Source organism: Hibiscus syriacus, unplaced genomic scaffold (assembly GCF_006381635.1).
Source record: "Hibiscus syriacus cultivar Baekdansim isolate YM2019G1 unplaced genomic scaffold, ASM638163v2 tig00110893_pilon, whole genome shotgun sequence".
Lineage (NCBI taxonomy): Eukaryota > Viridiplantae > Streptophyta > Magnoliopsida > Malvales > Malvaceae > Hibiscus > Hibiscus syriacus.
Genome location: NW_024062901.1, coordinates 1,509,293 through 1,528,756, shown reverse-complemented (window position 1 = coordinate 1,528,756; position 19,464 = coordinate 1,509,293). Strand labels below are relative to the sequence as shown.

General features: G+C 30.5%; 1 pseudogene; it reads left to right on the top strand.

Moving 5' to 3' along the window:
- Window positions 1-2,441: 2,441 nt before the first annotated feature.
- Window positions 2,442-4,442, top strand: LOC120145048 (annotated as a pseudogene).
- Window positions 4,443-19,464: the final 15,022 nt, after the last annotated feature.

Here is a 19,464-nt window from a genome sequence, read left to right as displayed (position 1 = left end):
GATCACTTATTATTTCACATCTGCTTTAATACCAACAGAGCACAATTACAGGGTGTGGCGTGCTGAGTTTCTACATTTTCTTATGGAAGCTCAAGTCTTGAAACGCCTTTCCGGGTCATTCTATGCGTTCCATTACCGGCCATCAACTCCACTGCACATATTTGGCTACCTACCTAACTTCATAGTGTGAATTTTTTTTAAAGGTTTACATCACCAATGAGTATCAAAAGTATACCTTATTTTTCGTTTAAGTATTTAAAATATTTTTTGTCAAAATAAACACCTAAAATTATCTTTTTAGTCAAAATAGGTACCTATAGCATTTTATGTCAAAATATGTACTTAAACTATTCAAATTTTTTTATATAAGTTCTGAAAAGGTTGACATGTGACATTAATTAAAGAATACTTTAAGGGGGTGTTTGGTTCAAGGATTGTGGGAATCCCATGGGATGGGAATCTCACATTCCCATGTTTGGTTGGTCGGGAATCTCATTCCCAGTAATGTTTTATTACCAATAGTAGATGTTTTGGGGTATATTACCAGGAATGTCATTACCTCCCTTCTCTTAGGTATTGTAACATTACCGGCGTTTTGGACTAAAATACCCTTAAATTATTATTTTTTTTCAAAAATATCATTCTTCTGTCATTGAATAATAAAAATTCTACGAAGGTTAAATAACAAATTTATCTTTAAATTATTTTAGATTTACAAAAAAAAATCTATAATTAAAATTTTATATAAAGTTCAGGGGTTAAAAAAAATTTACCCTTTCATTAAACTTTTTTTATATTTTTAATTTTGTAAAAAAAAATATATAAATATTATGAATTTAATTTTTTAAAGAAAATATATAAATATTTTATAATTTGTAATATTATACAAATATATAATAAAGACAATTTGGTCAAATATACATTCCAATAATCTTTTATTCCTTTAACCAAACACGGTAATCTTACATTACTGCTAAACCAACCAAACACAAAATACAACATTCTCAATAATCCTATTCTCTGGTAATCTTTTATTCCCACTGGTAATCTTATATTCCGTGAACCAAACGCACCCTAAGTACTTGAATAAAAAAATTGAATACTTTAGATACCTATTTTGACTAAAAATTTAATTTTAAGTACTTATTTTGACAAAAAAATAATTTGAATACTTAAATGAAAAAGATAATATACTTTTAAGTTCTTATTATATAAGCCTTTTTTTAACATATCCATATTTGATCATCGTATTTTACTGTTTGTTTATTGTGTAGTTACAATTCCGAAGGTTTGATGTCACTCATATAAAGTTTTCATGTAGGGGTTATAAAATAATATTTGTTTAGAATTTTTAAGTTAAGAATAACATATACACTATAAATATAATTGTTTGAATTCAGTTCGCTTAGAAAGAAGAATATTCCTTATTATTGCTAAGACAATTCAATAAGTTAAAATCACAATTGTAACTTAAAAATGTTACGTAACCAATTAAAACTAAATTAATGGATGGGTTTAAATGTAATGGAAATTGCCAATCCGTGGGTTAACTTGAACTGGTGTAAAATTGTGAGCGACTTGGACAACAATTAACCAGTTTTAATTTGCATCCATATTCTTTTGGTTACCCTTCTATTTTCAAGATTTCGTACCAAGTAATTTGGACCGTCCCAAATTACATTCTTGACTTTTAGTTTGCATTCGTATTTTTACTTTTCCTTTTACCATCATATTTCAATAGCGTTCAATTCAAAGTCGTGTCGATCACCTTTCACCAGTCGTCTGTGGCGTGCACCGGATGTCACCCCCGAGTTCGCCATCGTCTTACAACCAAACTTTGACCATCATCTTTTACTCATCGATCATCGTTCGTCAAAAAACCGTTAGAAGTTGAGTTGTTCTCTCTATCTTCAATCGTTGCACTCACCCATTTTTTGCAGCAATCGTCGCTTGAATCATGGGATTTCGGCAGTTGAGTGTTTCGGGCGATCGAGCGTTATCGATAATTCAGCCGAATGACGACGATTGTGGCAGTCGGTGGTGGCGAAGGGAATGAAATTAGAAATTTTCAGAATTTTGGGTTTCTTTATAATTTCATAAAATAATATTTTTAAATTTTTTATTTTCTTTTTGAAATTTTATGTGGATAACACAAAATAACAGTCAAATTTAATGGTCATTATGATTTAGGCACTTAAAAATGTAACATTGAAAATGTTAGATATTTATTTTAGCAAAAAAAAAAACTCTTAAAACACTAAAAATCAATTTAGATTATAGTTTAAGCACGTAAAATGTATTATTTTTTTTTGGACAAGTAAAAAATATATTATTATTAAGCTTATAAAGAAAGAAAGAAAAACCTTTAGCCCAACACCTAACATGGGCCATAAAGCCCATTAACCGCAAAAGACAAACATGAGCAACTAAAAAAAAATTGTGTATGGTAAGCTTTCTTTCCAAACTGGAGAGTGCAAATCAAAGAGGAAAATAGAAAATAAATAAACTCTCTGAAAACAAAGCAACTGTCGCCTTCGCTTTACTCAGATCTAAACCACCGCGTTTCAGATCCGCTAAATTCACCATGTCTTCCACTTTCAGCGGCGATGAAACGGCTCCTTTCTTCGGCTTCCTCGGCGCCGCCGCCGCTCTCGTCTTCTCCTGTAACCAATTCCTACCCTTCCTCCACTTAAGTTATCGTTATTTTTTATATAATCTTTTTTATCTCTTGTTATTTCCGTTCTATTGATTGTCTGATGGAGAATTTGATGGTTCAACTAGATTTTAGCATCATTAGACGATCTGATTGAAAAAAAAACGTTAAGCTTTCTTTTTATAGTAAATTTATGTATAAATTTGATGTTATAATATGTAAATCTTTGATGTGGAGAATTTATGGATCTTTGATGCTGATATGTTAATAATTATGGACTAAAAATTTACTTTGATCTAGCTGAGAAATTTTGTACTTTAGTTTTAGTTTTATTGGAATTAAACGACAGAATTCGGCTATATTAGGGTTATTTAGATGTGGATCTAACAAGAATATTGCATTCAAATAATATCAGCAGGATTAAATTGATTTTTTAATGTGAATTTTGGGATTATGTTAAAATCAACTCAGACATGGTTTAAAAAGTTTGCAGATTAGTTGTGGATTGTTTTAAGTGACCTCTGCATGGTCTAAATTGAATAAAAATAATAATTTGTAGATTAATTGTGGATTGTTTTAAGTGAACTCTGCATGGTCTAAATTGAATAAAATAATGATTTTTGGATATAGGTATGGGAGCTGCATATGGACAGCTAAGAGCGGTGTTGGTGTGGCTTCAATGGGTGTGATGAGGCCCGAGTTGGTTATGAAATCTATTGTTCCAGTTGTTATGGCTGGTGTTTTGGGTATTTATGGTTTGATTATTGCTGTTATTATTAGTACTGGTATCAATCCTAAGGCAAAATCATATTACCTTTTTGATGGCTATGCCCATCTTTCCTCTGGTCTTGCTTGTGGACTTGCTGGCCTTTCTGCTGGAATGGCAATTGGAATTGTTGGCGATGCTGGTGTCAGGTATGCTGCTTTTAGCGTCATGTTTTTAACTTACATATGAACACTGTTATTGTTTATTGAAACCAGAAGTTACTGGCCTGTGAAAATGTTGTTTATTACTTTAAATGGTTGCTTTCTCTTTCCGGAGTTTACTAGCATGGTGTGCCCTCTCCATGTTTGGTTTAATATCTAGGCTGCTCATGTCATGGTTCTTACTACAATGAAGCATTTCAGGGTCTTAGCAACTAATTTTAAATTATTGTTGTTTTAAAAGTTCAGACAGGTCTCGAGGAAATTTTTAAATCTGATAAAAGCTTTAGTTTCTGAGACTGTTTAAATTATATCAAAATCACTGATAGATTGATAATGTTTGATATGACGTATGTGATAGATTTTATCTGCTGCTTATCATTGAAAATATTTTGAATGCCCACACTTGAAACAATTCGTGTCAAATGATATTTGAGCAATATTGTGTTGCAGAGCTAATGCACAGCAGCCGAAACTCTTTGTTGGAATGATCCTTATCCTCATCTTTGCTGAAGCTTTGGCTCTTTACGGCCTTATCGTTGGCATCATCTTGTCTTCTCGAGCTGGCCAATCTAGAGCAGAATAAGACGCTTGCTGAGCTGTTCTAGTATTCTTTTATTGCTTATTGTAAATTGCACGGGGAAAGAGTATCGAGCATGTTCTGGTTAACTATGGTTGGACATCGAGTGCGAGGTCCGCATTAATACTGATGAAAACAACTACATGGCTGCTCTTTCCTCTTTTCAGAAGTAGAATAATAGAGTTTGTCTTAATAAAATGTTGTGGTGCTTTACCCGTTTGATTTTGTTTATCAGTGTATTGCAGAGGGTCGAACATCTTTAATGGAAGTTTAATTTAATCCCAAGTTTCTTCGTCAGTGTATTCTTGTAGATATATGGCTGGTTCCCATTAGTTTGGATTAAACAATACATTGTTGTGTGAATTATGATCCAAACTCGGATTGGATCTTACCTGATTTGATCATAGGAAAATCAGTTAACTAAATCTATACAAATTTAAATTAGCAATAATTCGAGTACTGGTATAACTGAAAACAACAACAAAAAACTATAAAATCTTCAGTGGACACAAATTTCTATCTTGGTATTGGTCCTTGAATTTGTTTCCTTTTCTCTTCATGGTATTTAATTGTTCAATTAGGTATACAAACTTTTATTCAACCAATTATTCCGCCAATTCTGTAATTTAATATTTCGATTTTAGCAAAGAGTAGGAATGTTGTGTATTTGGATTTCGATCCCGACGAGGATGAATGTATATTGAGTTAATATTATATACCTAATGAGGATGTGTATTAAAATTTTGTGGCCAAGAATTATAGTTAAATGGAATAATATTAGATGATAAAGTTGAGTTTTTGAAATTAAAAAAAAAAAAACAAACTCAAAATCACAATAAACTCTAATTTCAATCCCCTCATCACTATTGGCCGCCACAACCATCGCGAATCGACTGAAATCTCAACGGCGTACGACAACCTGCACACCCAAACTTCCATGCTTCAAGCGATGATTGCAGCGATTTATTGATTCCGGCTAAGGGCGACGATTTCTTCCGTCGTGTGATGAAATTTGGTTAGATGAAGTGGCTTATAGCAAAGGGTGACGACCAAGGCAATACTGACGACGGCCGACGTGGATAAAGGGGTTTGAAATTATGATTTTTAGAGTTTTGTGTTTTTTTAGATTTAAGAAAATTTTGAATTTTGTAATAAATAAATTATATTTTTTATTTTAAAATAATTTTAATTTTTTATAATTCTGACACGTATCACTTAACATACGAATTTAATGACAGACTCCTAAAGAGTACCGTTGGAAACGTTAAAAATTGACTTTCAGTGAAAAATTCTTTAACCCTTGCTTTTACATTAAGCCTATATAATTATATTTTATCATTGACAATTATGAGTCTGATAGAAATATGTTTATCGACTAATAAGATAAAAAATATTTTCACAAATTGATTTATTGATAACCATATTTAACTAACAATTATATGCTCAATATCGACAAAATAAATAAAATTAGTGGAGATTAGATGTTAGGATAGTTTAGAAAATAAGTTTATTTTTCATTTTCTCACCGAAAAAAAAAAAGTATATGCACCCATAACCTATGCATATATGATATATAGTTGTAGACACACGTTTTTGTCCGGATAAACATTTCTATTTTTTTTTTACTTTCATTTTATAGTTCTAATATGTATATGGTTTAAAGGTAAAATAAATGTTACAATAAATTGGTCTTAGAAATATATAGCATAGTATATTAGCTTTGAAAATGATACATTACGTTTTAAAAACAGTTTTGAAAAATATTAAATATTATATAGTTTTAAAATAGCTTTGAAAAATATTATATATATAGTTTTGAAAATCTTTTTGAAAATAATATAGTTTTGAAAAACTGTTTTGAAAAAACATTTTAGTTTTAACCTTTTGAAAATAATATGTAGCTTTGAAAATTATTTTGAAAAACATTATTGTCAACACACATTTTCGTCCTACTAGGATTCAAACTCATAAAAATAAGATAGAATTTTGCTAGGATTCAAACTTCTAAAAATATGATAGAGTTCTACTATGATTTAAACTCTTAAAGATAGGATCCACAAGCACTATAAATAGCCATTGTAACTCACTATTGTAACACACGATTTACAGACAGGAGTTACACAAAAGGAACGCCAGAAAAATACGAGCAAAGAAAAAGTGATTTCGAGGCTATTGTAAACGATTCGAAGTAATAAAGATGAGCTTTTTTTATCTTTCGTTTGTTTCTCTTTACTCTTTACTTGCATGCGTTGTTAATCGTGTTTTCTTTGGAGAACCCCAAAGATAAATATTTTAGCCGAGGACTAAGAGGGAGTTTTTTTCGAAACTTTGATTTCAGATCTACGCTCCATAGAGGTTATTTAAAAAAAACAAATTACATTTTTAGAATGAGAATACGAAAATCTATCAAAAAATAAAAACTTTTTTTATTTTTGCCGGTTTTAATCTTCAATGTTCTTTAACATTTACCCACTTAATTTACATTCCTTTCATTTTAATCCCTTAATTAGTTTTATATATATATATATATACATACTTGCTAATTTTATTTTTAATTTATCACTTTTTTAATTTTTCTCTATTTATATATGTTATTACCAATATATATATTTATTTTCTTTGCATTTTTATTTTTTTATTATTATATTTATTATTATTATTTTTACTATTATATTTTCCTTTTATTCTACTTATTTATATTATATATGTATATTTTTTTATATTTTATTATTATTATTATATTTTTTTATTTTCTCTTTCTTTTTATTATTCTTGTATTATTTTTATATTATTTATTTTGTTATATATATATATATGCGTATGTTCTTTTAAACTACTTATTATCATTAGTATTGTACTATATATATATATATTGTAATTATCTTTATTTGATTTTTTACCATTATGTGTATATGTTCTTTTCGTCATTTAATTTATTAATTTATATATATTTACTTTTTATTTATTTTATATATATATATTATTCGTACTTTGTTATTATTATTTTGTTTATTTGTTTTATTTATTTCTTTTTCTTTTTATATATATTTATTATTTGTTTTTTTACTTACTATTTTATCTTTGCTTTCTTCATTTTATCATTTTACTTAATTTGTTTTCTTTTCATTTTAATTTAATTAATTAATTTCTTACCATTTTATCTAACATGGCTTTTTTACTTTCTTAAGGGTACATTTTCAATCAATCAAATGTAAGTTTTGGATCGTTATTTTACCTTTCAATTTAAATTTTCAACTTTCTTAATTAAAGACAACTGGAAATTACATAGTACCGAAAGGGCGGTTCAAGGGTGCTAATCCTTCCTTGACCATAACCGACTCCCGAGCCCGACATATTTCTGGTAAGACGCAGATCAAGTAAGAAATAGGGTACCCGATCAACCCATTTATTTTTAAATAAATGATCGGTGGCGACTCTAATTCACATTTTTCAAGTCGAAGCCCAATTCTGGAGCCCAACCGAAAGACGGTTGCGACAATTATATACTATATAATTTTAAATATATATATTTAACCTTTTAAAAATAATATTTAGCTTTGAAAATTATTTTGAAAAACATTATATACTATATAATTTTAAATATATATTATAAGTTATGAAGAAAAAACATTTTTGAAACAATATATAATTCTGAAAACAGTTTCTAAAAGTTTTTAGGGTAATAGTACATGGTTTATAATTTATTTATTGTATTTGTATTTGTATTTTATTTTTAGTTTGGTTCGTTCAGGTCCAAATGGGTTCAGAATGCAAATCCAAGTCAGGGTCAGACAACCAGACCTGCAAATGGTCCAACACAGCAAGTCAATTGCAAATATACAAACTTGGTTATGAAATAGAGTACAAGCCCACGTGCAATATCCATATGCTGGCCCAAGGGAAACTAGGATTTTGGACTTAATCTCGAGTGCCGCCTCACTGAAGCTGTTAGATCAGTGCCCAATCTAACGTTCCATATAACGGATAAGATTAGGGTTTTGTAGCTGAAGAGATGTGCAACCAAAGGAAAGTCGTTGGATCTGATCCAACACAATGGCCCAGTTTGCAAGCAAAGTAGGGTTTCATCATAACCCTAATCAAGTCAGATCGTGCAGCCGCATCCTGGCCGTTGGATCTGAATCAATCCAACAATCCAGATTACAAAAATTGATGAAGGTTCTGTAACCCCAAACAAAGATATATGTGCAGCCAATGGACAGTTGTTGGATATGACCTAATCCAACGGCTTGCCAGTCACCAAATGATCCAATGGTATACGCGTACAAGCCACTCGGGAGCTCCAACATGTGAGCAGGGGTTATTTTCCAAGCCACTCGGGAGCCTTGACAGTGGCAGAGGCGGACGGAGAAATGATTTTCAGCAACCATCATCACATGAAAACAGAAAAATCACAATATGTAATTTTTTTTTCACTTTTACTTTCGAAAAAAACTCGACTATATAAACCCGAAAGAGATATTGTGAAAAGGATCCTTTTTGGGAAGCATTAATAGACAAAAGATTTCCAGAGGTATATTTTTCTCCATTTTAGTAATCTTGCATGCATATGAAAAATAAGGAAAAGTAAAAGGTCGAATTTTTTTTACCTGAAATTAGTCGGACCTTCTTCGAAGGCCAATGACATCCAGGCAAGGCTCTGTCACCGATGACTGATGGATACTGTTTTTGGGGGTTTGCATGTTAGGTTTAAGGGTTCAATCATGTTGGTTTTCAAAGTGTTGTCGGACTTTCGTCGGGAGCTAAGAAATGAAGGGTTAGGGTGAGATTTGGAGGCGTTTAGGAACTTGTTAAGTGATTTTGGGCAAAGTTTTGAACATGGGAGAGTGAACCGAGGGTCGTAGGTTCTTTTTGGTCTACTTAGGGCGGTGTTTGGCTTTCCCTGCCACCAAGTGCTGTGGTCGGCGATGGGAGGAGAAAAGGGGACCAGGGATAGCAAGGGAGAGTAGAGAATTCTTAGGTCACGTTTGGTTCGCTGGAATTCCTTGGAATTTAAGGGAATTAGAATTTAATTTCACCACTTTCCTATGTTTGGTTCAAGTTTTTAAGGGGTGAATTGAAATTCAATTCCATCAAATGAGAGAAAGTAAATTACATCAATAACATGATGGAATTGAAATCCTTTAGAGAACGGAATGTGAAATTTGATCATATTACCCTCATTAATCTTTTGGTATTCGGGTTGGTTTTTTTTTTAAATTCGGGATCGGGTTGGGTCGGATTTTTTTAAGTGTGATATTCGGGTCGGGGTCGGGTCGGGTTTTTTTTTAAAAAAAGGGATCGGGTCGGATTTTTTTTAAAAATACGGGGTCGGTCGGATTTTTTTAAGTGTGATATTTGGTTTGGGTTTAGGGTTTATAGTTCGGGTCGGGTTTAGATTTTTTTAAGTCACTGTTTTTATTGAATAAAAATATTTTTTTATTATTTCGTGTCGGGTCGGGTTTCTAATTCATATATTCAGATCGGGTCTGGTGAAACTTTATTTTGGTTGGGACGGGTCTCGGGTGGAGGTTCCTTTGTTCTCGGGTCGGGTGGACCAAAAACCCGACCCAACCTGACTCATGGTCATCCCTAATTGCGATGATTTTAACTTATGATGTTTATTAGCATGATTTTTATAATTTATTAAAATAAATAATCAATCAATAAAATGAAAATTTAATATTTAATATTTTTAATTTTTATAATATATTATTACATGTAAATTATAAAACAAACTAAAATAAAGCAAAAAATAAGAAGGGCAATTCTGTTATTTTACATTAATGAAATCAAATTCATCTGACATGTCTGCGAACCAAACAGAATATATAATTATATTTCAATTCAATTTTCTGCCAACCAAACAGGTTTCAGATTCAGATTCCAATTCCTGACTGGTTCCAATTCCTTCACATATTCCAATTCCCTCATAAACATTCCAGCGAACCAAACACCACCTTAAATCCAAAACGACTGAAATGATTTAGGTTAAGTTAACCTAATTATAGTTAGGCTTATATATTAGGCTTTTTGGGTTATTTATTTTTCGGTCACTATAGATTTAAAGTTAATCATGTTTAAGGCACCTCAGTTTACCCGTGCTTAACAAGTCAGTCACCTATAGGGATCATTTTCAAATTTATATTTCTCTATTTGTCCTAAGGATGTTATTTTTTGATTTTATGTTTTAGTTATACTTTTTGGGCTATTTTCATTAAAGCCATCCATAGTTGTGCATGTTTGTATGTTTAGGTCCCTATTTTAGTTCTTGAATTGCATGTTTAATCTTAGCTTTGCTTCAATTTAGACACCAATTTTTATTTAGTCCTTCAAATATTCATTTTTGTTAACTAATTCTAAATTTAATCTAGGATTAAATAATTCCATTATTTTATTTTATGAGTTTTTTTACTTAATTTTGCATGGATAAATTTAATGTTGGGTTTTATTATACATGTTAATTAACTCTTCTTGTATTTGATTTTAGTACTTTAAATTTATTTTCTTAATTTTACTTCTTCCTTTAATTAATTAGATTAATCTCTTAGTTTTACATATAATAAGAGCTTTAAATTTAGGTTCTTATCACCTAGTTCTTAAATTAAGGGATAGTTCGATTTGAACTTTCGCATAAAAGTGTCCGATTGCCCAAATCGATTATCCGATCCAATAATTGATTAGTTTTTAACTAGGTTAGTAACCAGGGCCTTAAACTGTAGTTAGTTCCTTAATTTTTGAATTAGATTTTTTGTAGTTTAGATAATTGGGGTTAATAGATAGGTTTTCTTAACTTTAATTTTTATCATCTAGGCTTTCAACTCTTAATTAAATAGCTATTTGACATAAACGACTTAGGTTTATTGGAACCTTCATTTTAGTTATTTTCACCTTAGTTTTTTTAAAGATAGGGGATGGTTCGATTTAGGCTTTCGCATTAATATGCCCGATTACTCAAATCGATTATCCGATTCAATAATTTGTTAATACTAATCAGATTAATAACTATAATCTTAAACTTTAGATCTAGTCCCTTAACTTTAGACTTCATACTTTTAGTCCTCGTATTTTTATTAGATTATCCAATTGACACAATTGATTAGGTTATTAACTAGAGCCTTTATTTTAGGGTTTATTTTCACCTTAGTCCTTAAATAATAGGGAAAATTTGATTTAACTTTCGCATTAAAATGCCCAGTTGCTTAAATTAGTTATTTGATTCAATATTTAGGTAAAAATTTTAAGATTAATATTAGAGGCTTCATTTTCAGGTTTAGTCCTCTAGTTTCTTTAATTTAAATAATTTAACACTTTAAGTTAGAGAAAGCCTTTAATAATCTCGCATAGTATAATTAGGTTTTAATCGGTTGATTGATTGCATTCGTATTCTAAATACAATGCAATGTTCACTTATTAAGGAGTCAATAGTATATCTCTCGCATTTATTGTAACATCTCAAATTCAGGGTTAGTGACTATATTGCAAATTTTGAAAACTATGTGCTCGATTTCGAAATAAGTTAAAAGTTCAAGGACTTAAATATAAATATTTTAGTATTGGACTAAAGGGTAATTATGGAAAGTTTGAAGGGTATAATGATAATTTCATAAGAAATATTTTTATTTCTCCTTTATATAGGATATAACATATGGAAAAGGGGAGGAAATGAAAAGAAAAGTCTGGAAAGATGGTTTAGCTTACTTCTTCTTCTTTCCGTGAGCTCAGTTGCAAGGTGAGTTGATTATTCCTTAATTTTATGATGGGTTTTGATTCTTTGGATAGTAAGAAAGCTTAAGGAAGCCTAAAGATAAGTAAAAACTCAAAGATGGGTATGTTATGAGAGATTAAGTAAATAGAGTTTTTAAGTAAACTTTTGAATAAGAAGTTTAAATGAATTTGGAAGTTGAATTTGACTTGTCATAAGTGTGAATAAAAGTTATAAGTGTTAAAACTAAGTTGGATTATATGGAAAATTTAGTAAAATTCTTATTTTTAAGAATTTGAATGAGATATGGAAGATAATAAGGTGTTGGAATGATAGAAGAATTGAGTAAAGAACTGATAATTTTCTAGTGAAACAGCCTACTCTGGGCAGGGTGTATCTGTACATGCAGGGTGTATCGGTACACTATGAATAGGTACCGATACACTAAGACCAATTTTGAAGAATATCTTCATGGTGTATCGATACATTAAGGAGTGTATCGATACCCCCTTGAAACGAAAAACTTCGAATGTAATTTGTGTACCAATACATAGGCAGTGTTCCGATACACCAGTGAAGGGATCTATCGATACCCTATAATGTGTACCAATACACTTCAAAGGGAAAATAGAAATAGATCTTTCCTTTAGTCTAAGAAATGAAAGATTAGAGTATGCCAATTTGAAATACTGATATGTATAAATGTATGATTGTATAGATAGCGATTGAGAGCAATGTCTGGACAATTTTTCAAGTAATAATCATCGAAAATATATAAAATATTGGTATTGACTAGTGAGGCCATGTGAGTGTGCATTATTTAGTACATGATGTTTAATGGGAAATAAGACTTGCGACAAGTCTATTTCCAATAGTAATATGTATGAATTTATAGATAAAAGTATAGGTTTGCTATGATTTATATGTGTGCATGAGTATATATGTTAACTTGTTACATGATTGGTATAAGTACATGCTAGTGTGATAAGTCATGTGAACAATACAAATGATATATATGATTATATAAGAATATGAAATATAATAGAATTATATTACTAAATAAGAAGTGATATGTGTTAAATAAGATTAGACTATAGGATAATATGAGGACAATATATTAGTGAGTAGACTTGAGTATAAATGATGATACCAAACAAGATAAGATATATAAGGAAAATTTATATTTATGTGTGATAACATGGAAAAGTGAACTAAGTTCAATGATATTAAACCTTATGAGTATAAGTATATGTGATATGTGACGCATGAATGCGAAATCATATGAAAATAAGTAATGTGCTTACATGATCACAAGACATGAGATGTATGAAAGAGAAAGTATATGTGGTATGTGAAAGTGAATCATATGTCTATGTCAATATGACAAATAATATGAAAGAGAATGCCCATGTTATGTGAAATGAGAGCTAGAGGTATAGTTGACATGTCAAGAGTTGAGGTTTATATATGTCATTCGGGATATATGGACATGATTACATATGTCCTTCGGGATATATGGACATGTTACCAATGTTCTTCGGAACATATGGACATGATTACATATGTTCTCCGGGATATATGGACATGTTATCGATGTTCTTCGGAACATATATATAGGTTCTTTGGGACACAGATTTCATATGCCACTCAGTAGATTGTTTACGAGCTGTGGTGACAGCATATGTGTGCACAACCTCAAAGTCTCACATTCCTTGAGTTCTCACATATTTACATAGGCCAATAAAAAAGATGATATAAAGAAACCTTACATGATACTATGTGCTTATTTGTGATATGTGTGGTATGAAGTGTCATCAAAGTTTAAATACAAGATTATATGTTTTAAAGGGATTAATGATAATGATAATGACAATGATGTGAGTAGAACAATGTTGATATATGTGCATTTATATAGTTGTAATATGAACGATTCTTTGATGTGGGTATTATGTTAATATTTGAAATGTGAAATGTTCACGCATAGTTAAATATTTAGAGTTTTGATTATATGTGTTATATGCCTCACTAAGTCATAGACTTAGTGTGTGACTGTTTCACACGTAGGTCCCGTATATCAAGAAGAGAAGTTAAGGGAAGCAAGACATGTCAGTTCCCCTTATCGAAGGGCAGATCAAAAGAGAAATGAATAATATGTATTTTTATATATAAAGATCTAGTTGACATGTATTTAAAAGAATAAATTGTATAAGCTCTGAACAATTTTGTAAACGTTTTAAGTAGTTACATATAAATTATTTATTATGTTTATATTGAGTTGGAATTTTTCTATTTGATACAAGAAAATGATTTGAAAAATTGATGTGATATATCGAAATCGTATACGGGTCGAATACGGGTTGGGGTGTTACATTTAATTGTATCAGAGCTAAGGTTTAGCCGATTCTAGGCTTAAACTGAAGTCAAATGATTTTTAAAAAGGTGTACATGCCATCAAAAAGTGAGAAATTTCCGATCTAATAGTGTAAGGAGTGTGTTGTCTTGCTAATAGAATTAGATTGTTAAGATATAATAAAAATATAATTATAATAATTTTGAAGTGAAGTGAGAGGCTATATTTCTGATTGTGATAGCAATTTTCCTGCCTTGACAAGGCAGGATGAAGAGCGGACATCTCAGGAAATACTTTGGAACAACAAAGGTTGTTTTCAAAAAGTTGAAAACATGTTAGAATAATGTTATAGGGTCTCCACTATTCTGAAGTGGAGAAGTTAGATGAAGTAGTTTAGCTACTATACGTATAAGTTGAAGTATAGTGAACAGATGTTATCATGAAAATGATAGAAGATTCAATGATGTGGTTATTAGTTTGGAAAATTTTGATAATAAGTATCTCGGTGATAAGTTTATTAGAAATATGAAGATATAGTTTATGAATTGGAAACAGGTGAATTGTAATGTGTATGGATAAGAAAACAGTTTGATAAGTTGAAAGAATAATAGTCAGTTAATTTGAAGGAAAATGAGGTAGATATGGTTCAGAAGAGTTTAAGAATGGGTATATTGGTGATTAGTTTATAAGACAGAGGAAGTTGGAATGTTGAGTTCAGCAAAGAGAATTGTATAGTGTATGAGAGAGGATTACGGATTTGATAAGTTAAGTAAATTATTGATAGATTAATTCCGAATGGAAAGAATGTATATGAATGGTTTGATTAATGTTTATGCTTTAGATTGGAAGAACTGGTGTTGACTAACAGAGTTATGTGATAGTAAATGTATTAAAGTTAAAGGGTTAGAAGATGATGTCAGAGTAAACTAACTAAGTATAGTGTGCATTGAGATATAATTATGTATTTTGATAATGGAAATGTAAGGTAATAGAAGAGACAAGAGAATAGTATTGTATATAAATAAGAGTGCAGGTTTGATAAGTGAGTAAATTACACTGGTTGGATTTCAACTGAGAATATGTATATGATTACTCTGATTAGGGCTTATACCTAGATTGAAAAGTTGTTACTGATTAACTGTAATAGTATGGATAATAGAGTTATAAGATGTGAAGAAATGATAAAGTTAAATTAATCAAGTATGAAGTGGATTTGAATGTGGTTGTGTATTCTGATCATATAGATATGATGTAGGCAAGGAGATAAGTATTTATATGTGCTAAAGGGAGCTTTAGAGAAGGAATTACAAGTACAAGAGATGGTAAAGAATGCGATTCTGTATAAGTGAAGTTGATTATCAAATTTATGAAGATGTGATAAAGATCGGTAATCAGGGATAAGTATAAGTGATATAAAAAGAGTATGAGAGCCTGAAGAAAAGATATGATCTTTGTTACAATGAGATTTTGATTTGTGGAGGAGTAAAGGGATAAGGAAATTAAAGTATTAAGTATGACAAAGGTTATATGGAAGTGTAGAAGATAAGTTCGATATAGAAGTAAGAAAAGTTTGCAAGGTGATGTGAAAATAATATTTGATTCCGTAAAGTATATGTTTAATCACATTTGAAGAAGATTTAAAGTTGTGTTCTTGGTCAAATGAAGATGGAATAAAAGTTTGGTATTGTTATAAGGTAATTAGAGATTAATGAGGAATTAGATTGATTTATGATGTAGAGTGATGAGAATAAATGTTATTGTTTATATGATAAGTGACATGATATGGATTTTCAATGGTTAAAAGTAAGTATACAATAGAAGAAGAGAAAATATAGATTTGCATTGAGTTCTTTGGAAATTGAAGGCAAATCATTGATTGCAATTGCGAAGGAATAAGGTAGAGAAAGCAACATGAGAACAGTAGAATATATGTTCTTATTAATGTGTGCACTGAAAATTCGAGGACGAATTTTCTTAAAAGGAGAGGAGATTTGTAATATCTCAAATTCAGGGGTAGTGACTAAATTACAAATTTTGAAACTATGTGCTCGATTTTGAAATAAGTTAAAAGTTCAATTACTTAAATAAGAATATTTTAGTATTGGACTAAAGGGTAATTATGGAAAGTTTGAAGGGTATAATGGTAATTTCATAAGAAATATTTTTATTTCTCCTTTATATAGGATATAACACATAGAAAAGGGGAGGAAATGAAAAGAAAAGTCTGGAAAGATGGTTCAGCTTGCTTCTTATTCTTCTTCCCATTAGCTCAGTTGCAAGGTAAGTTGATTATTCCTTAATTTTATGATAGGTTTTAATTCTTTGGATAATAAGAAAGCTTAAAGAAGCCTAAAAGTAAAAACTCAAAGATGGGTATGTTAGGAGAGATTAAGTAAATAGAGTTTTAAGTAAAATTTTGAATAAGAAGGTTTAAATGAATTTGGAAGTTGATTTTGACTTTTCATAAGTGTGAATAAGAAGTTATAAGTGTTAAAACTAAGTTTAGATTATATGAAAAATTTAGTAAAATTCTTAGTTTTAAGAATTTGAATGAGATATGAAAGATAATAAGGTGTTGGAATGATAGAAGTTAGTTAAGGTGATTGTAGTTGGGTTTTATGGAAATAAGGGAGTTAAAAATATAAGAATTGAGTAAAGAGCTGATAATTTTCGGGTGAAACGGCCTGTTCTGGGCAGGATCGGTACACTATGAATAGGTACCGATACACTAAGACCAATTTTGAAGAATATCTTCATTGTGTATTGAAACATTAAGGAGTGTATCAATACCCCTTTGAAACGAAAAACTTCGAATGTAATTTGTGTATCGATACATAAACAGTGTACCGATATACCAGTGAAATGATCTATCGATACCCTATAATGTATACCGATACACTTCAAAGGGAAAATAGAAATAGATCTTTCCTTTAGTCTAAGAAATGAAGGATTAGAGTATGCCAATTTGAAATATTGATATGTATAAATGTATGATTGTATAGATAGGGATTGAGAGCAATGTCCGGACAATTTTCAAGTAATAATCACCGAGAAGAGATAAAAGATCAGTATTGACTAGTAAGGTCAGGTGAGTGTACATTATTTGGTATATGATGTTTAATGGGAAATAAGACTTGCGACAAGTTTATTTCCAATAGTAATATGTATGAATTTATAGATAGAAGGATAGGTTTGCTATTATTTATATGTGTGTATGAGTATATGTGTTAACCTGTTACATGATTGGTATAAGTACATGCTAGTGTGATAAGTCATGTGAACAGTACAAATGATTTATATGATTATATAATAATATGAAATAAGTTATATGATAGAGAGATAAGGAGTTGTATGAACATATGATATGTAACCACACATGTTACATGATATATGTGACCAATTATAGGAATCAAAATAATATATTTATATGACTAAATGAGAAGTGAGATTAGTTAAATAAGATTAGACTATAGGATAATATGAGGACAAAATATTAGTGAGGAGACTTGAGTATAAATGATGATACCAAACAAGATAAGAGCTATAAGGAAAATTTATATTTATGTGTGATAACATGGAAATGTGAACTAAGTTCAATGATATTGAACCCTATAAGTATAGTGATATGTGACGTATGAATGTGAAATCATATGAAAATAAGTAATGTGCTTACATGATCACAAGACATGAGATATATGAAAGAGAAAATATATATGGTACGTGAAAGTGAATCATATGTCTATATAAATATGGGAAATGATATAAAAGTGAATGTCCATGTTATGTGAAATGAGAGCTAGAGGTATAGTTGGCATGCCAAGAGTCGAGGGTTACATATGTCATTCGAGACATATGGACAGGATTACCTATGTCCTTCGGGACATATGGACAGGTTACCTATGTTCTTCGGAACATATGGATAGGTCCTTCAGGACACAGATTTCACGTGCCACTCAGTGGATTGTTTACGAGCTGTGGTGACAACGTATGTGTGCACATCCTCAAAGTACTCACATATCTTGAGTTTTCACATGTGTACATGGGCTAATAAAAGAGATAATATAAAGAAACCTTACATGATATTATGTGTTTGTTTGTGATATGTGTGGTATGAAGTGTCATCAAAGTTTAAATACAAGTTTATATTTTTTAAAGGGATTAATGATAATGATAATGACAATGATGTGAGTAAAACAGTGTTGATATATGTGCATTTATATAGTTGTAATATGAACGATTATATGATGTGGGTATTATGTTAATATTTAAAATGTGAAATGTTCATACATAGTTAAATATTTAGAGTTTTGATTATATGTGTTATATGCCACACTATGTCATAGACTTAGCGTGTGATTGTTTCACACGTTGGTCCTGGATATCGAAAAGAAAAGTTAAGGGAAGCAAGACATGTTAGTTATCCTTACTGAATGTCAGATCAGAAGAGAAATGAATAATATGTATTTTTGAATATAAAAATCTAGTTGGCATGTATTTAAAAGAGTAAATTGTATAAGCTCTGAACAATTTTGTAAACGTTTTAAGTAGTTACATGTAAATTGTTTATTATGTTTATACTGAGTTGGAATTTTTCTATTTGTGTCACACCCCAATATGGGGTTAGATTTATTTTAGTTTAAAATATGTGAAAGGATATAAAGTATGATTAGTAAATAATTGTTTTAGCATGTTATTATTTTATTAAACTTATTAAGGGCCACTCAATAATAGATATCTTTTATAGTAATGGGCAATTTATTTTTTAAAAAGAAAAACGTGAATGAGGATGATGGAGTAGGTAGAAGAGGACAAATTGGGTGAGATGGTATTAAATTAATGATAATGGCAATGTATGGAATCCATTGGTTCCAGCTTTTACTTTTGACTAAAATTCACCCGCTGCAGCCATCCCATTCTTTATCGCATTGCCTATGACTCCTTGCCATCTCAGTATCTCACATCGCTTCTAACTCAAAAATGGCTTCTTTCAGCTACACTCTCAAAAGTCATGTTTTTCAACCTCAAAACCTAAACTCCAAATCTGAAAATACCCCACCAAGGTTCGCATGTATCTTTAAGAGTCTGGCCATCCATCGACGTCGTATGTGTCACTGGCGCCGTTGGCCAAGAATTGTTTTCCGTACTCTCCGACCGCGACTTCCCTTACTATTTCATCAAGCTCCTCGCCTCCAAACGCTCTGCTGGTAAGTCTATTTCCTTCCAAGACCGCAAATGTCGATCGACCTTGTCTTCAA